The sequence below is a fragment of the Cyrtonyx montezumae genome, unplaced genomic scaffold (assembly GCF_038088225.1).
Source record: "Cyrtonyx montezumae isolate F1298 unplaced genomic scaffold, pur_monq_1.0 scaffold_0, whole genome shotgun sequence".
In the NCBI taxonomy this organism is placed as follows: domain Eukaryota; kingdom Metazoa; phylum Chordata; class Aves; order Galliformes; family Odontophoridae; genus Cyrtonyx; species Cyrtonyx montezumae.
The window spans coordinates 25,919,014-25,922,600 of record NW_027071824.1 but is presented as its reverse complement, the minus strand read 5'-3'; positions in this window follow the sequence as shown (position 1 = coordinate 25,922,600).

Here is a 3,587-nt window from a genome sequence, read left to right as displayed (position 1 = left end):
TATAAAAATAATATACTTGGCCTTTGTCGTAGTTTCAGCTGGGGCGGAATTGTTTCCCTCATAGTGTCTGGTATGCTCATGTACCCAGGAGTCGTGCTACTGTAGAACGTCACAACAGTCAGCAGGTGGAGGGGCTGCTGGGATTGAAGTGGCTCAGGTGCATTTGGACTGGCAACATGAGGGTGAATTATTTCTAGCTCAGTGGGCCCATGCCACCTCGGGCCATCAAGGAAGAGATGCAGCGCATAGATCAAGGGGTGAACTGGACTATGGGCACTACTGCACAGGTTATCCATAAATGTGCAACGTGCCCTGCAATTAAACCGAGTGGATAGAGCCTCTCTGGTATGGAGAGCGATGGCTGAAATATATGTGTGGGGTGGCCTAGCAACAAGTGGGTTATGTCGCATTGCCACAGACTCACCGTGGGAAGCACCACGTGCTTACAGTGGTGGAAGCAACCACTGGATGGCTGGAAACATATCCTGTGCTCCATGCTACTGCCCATATTTTGATCCTGGGTCTTAAAAGGCAATTCTTGTCATGACACAACACCCTAAAAAGACTCGTGTTAGATAATGGGACCAGTGTCCAAAACAATCTCATAACCACCAGGGCCAGGGAGCCATGGCAGTGAGTGGGTGCATTGTATCCCCCATCATGCAGCAGTCTCTGGAGAAATCAAATGATACAATGGACTGTTAAAGACTGGAAAGCAATGGGTGCTGGGACATTCAAACACTAGGATGTGTTTGGCAAAAGCCACCTGGTTAGTCAGCGCACAGAGATCTGCCAGTCAGGCTGGTCCTGCCCAATGAAACCTCGTACACAGTGTAGAAGGGGATGAGGTGCCAGTGGTGCATATAAAGAACATGCTAGGTAAGACAGTCTGTTATTCCAGCCTTGGGCAAGCCCTTGGGATCGTTTCTGCTCAGGGACCTGTGTGCACATGATAGATAGCATGGAAGGATGAACATGTCTGTAGGGCAATTTGATGCTGGATGAGAACAGCCAATGATTTAAATTGCACGATGTTAAATTACTACACAGTACTGCATGTCATCGTGTTATATCTCTTGTTAATGCTATTACAGTAAGAACTACCCAGGTTAAAGAATGAACTCCAGTGGAGCCACAACCAGCATCTGCATGCAATAACCCAGTACTCTGAATCATCCCCTAAGTGGTGAAGAACTGTAACGAGAGGCGAAGCCCAAAGTTATGAACGAAATTAATGCCTTGAACAATTCACACGAATGGCCCATAGATCATGGGAATTATGTGTGTGTGTATATGTCGTATATATGTCAAAAAGCAAGATAGGTGATGGTAATTAGTTAGGATGCGTAGAAATGATGGGACCTGAACATGATGTAAGTGATATGGAATAAGGGTTGTCTTCGTTTTAGCTGGGATGGAATTGGTTTCTTTGTAGTGCCCAGTATGATGCTATGTTTTGGTTCTAGGAGAAAAGCAATGTTGATAACACATTGATGTTTATAGTTGCTACTAAGCAGCAGTATAGAGATGAGCCCATTCTCAGTGAAGGGCCCAAGGAGCTGGGAGAGAACAGAATTAGGACAGCTGGCTTCAACTGGCCAAAGGGATGTTCCATACCATATGACATCAAGCAGAAGGAGTTTTGAAGGGAGTGGGAGTTTCTCTCTCACTCTTCCACTGCTTGGGGCAATAGCTGGGCATCAGTTTAGGGATGGTTAGGAAACGTTCATCACTTTATATATATAAGTGTAGAATGTATATAAATAGCCATAACTATTATCCTTTCCCTTTTTTCTATCTTAGAAAATAGCTTTATCTCAACACTCAAGTTCCTTTTTTTTTTTGTTTTATTCTCTTCCCCCATCCCACTGGGAAGGGGGGAGGTGAGCGAATGACTGTGTGGTGTTTAGCCACCTGCTGGGTTAAAATCACAGCAGTTTTGAATTTGTCAACGTTGACATCTCGGTCAGGCGAGGTAGGAGTATGTTTTCAGGTAAAAGAAAAAATCAAGCATTCATTTTCCATGCATTTTGTAAACTCGTTTTGTCGTGTTTTCTTTTTACTATGAGACCTGCCTGATGGAGAGAAAGTTGCCAAGACACACAAGGTGACGTGTGGGACCCACTGAAGAGAGTAGAAACTCTTGCTCTCACTTCATGGGGTCTGTGAGTTCAGTTGAGATCAAGTATTAAACATCATTAATGCCTGCTGACTATATTTTGCTTATGGAAGCATGTAGTTCTTCTATAGAAGCTTTACTCCCAACACTTCTGGTGTACTGTGCACTGTGTACACTGTCTACTGCAGAAACTAATTGCAGCTCTGCAGTGAAGATTGCTGTGGGGATAGCTTGGCTTGTTCATCCTGTCACCAAGTACTACTCATTCAGATTCCTCTGGCCCAGAAGTACACCATTCTTTCAGTTCATCCTGATTTTATGTTTTATGGTACTAACTTTTTCAAAATGCTGTTAACTAGCGTTTTACCCTTCTAATGTTCATAAAAATTACTTGTAGATTTCTAGAACGCATCTGAAAAAGAAGATTTAGGAGCTCACCTTGCAGACATGCACAGTAACTGCTTGAACCTAAGCTGACCAGAAACCTCCAGAGCAGTTAGTGAAAGCGGGTGTCCATCGTGATCTTCCTTACTTGATGACTTTAGTTCTTTAGATGCTGCTGCTAACTTTTTAACCCCTCTGTCTCAGTTGGTTATCTCTAATGTAGGAATAAAAAATGCATTTAAATTTGCATTAAACCTGCTACCCATCAAAATAATTTAAACTTTTGATTTAAATGTTGCCTTAGTCTGATAGGCTTGCACCTTTCTTTTGCAAGTAGCTCAGCAGCCAGAGAATGAATGCAGAGTGAGTTGCATGCCCTTATGTTTTACTTGTCTGGCGAGGTGCCTGCTGCAGCAACTTGATCCAACAGCTGAGAAGGTCAGAAGTTAAATTGGTTGAAGAGAATCCAGTTTCTAGTTTTAAAAGCACAGCTCCCCTTCCGCTGCTTCCCCTCCTCCCTGTACTAATACAGTAAGCCGGGCTGAGAGTCTGAACATGTTTGGAAGAATAGCTTTATCTAGAGAGGTTCTAACTAATATGGGAAAGAAATGCATTAACAACTCATCTTCTAAGATTGTTCGAGGAAGCAGACTTTGCTCTCCTGCAGTCCTTCGTGGCTGGTAACGAAGTGTAGGTAAAAATCTGAGCTGTGGTTTCAAAGCAGACGGTCATTTAAAGCTTCAGAAGAATTCCACCTGCTTGTTTAAATTCTGCTTTGAAGGTGGTTTCGTGTGGTTGGTAAACGTCACATTTTAAGGGAAAGGGAATAATGACTGTCACTCTGTGCTGAGATACGTTCTACCTAAAATTTCAGTGGGTATTTTTTGCAGGACAAGGAATCTCTGTAATTGACTGTCCGCAGTGAAATACCTGAGATAGCCTTCCCAGACTGCCTGCAGTCTGTTAGGACTGACAGGGTAAGCCAAGGAAAGCTTTCTCTGGATGTACCCATTTCTGCTCACCCACAGCTGTCTGCTCCTAGAGACGTGTTTATTCCGGTTGGTGTAAAGGCATTCTCCAGGTC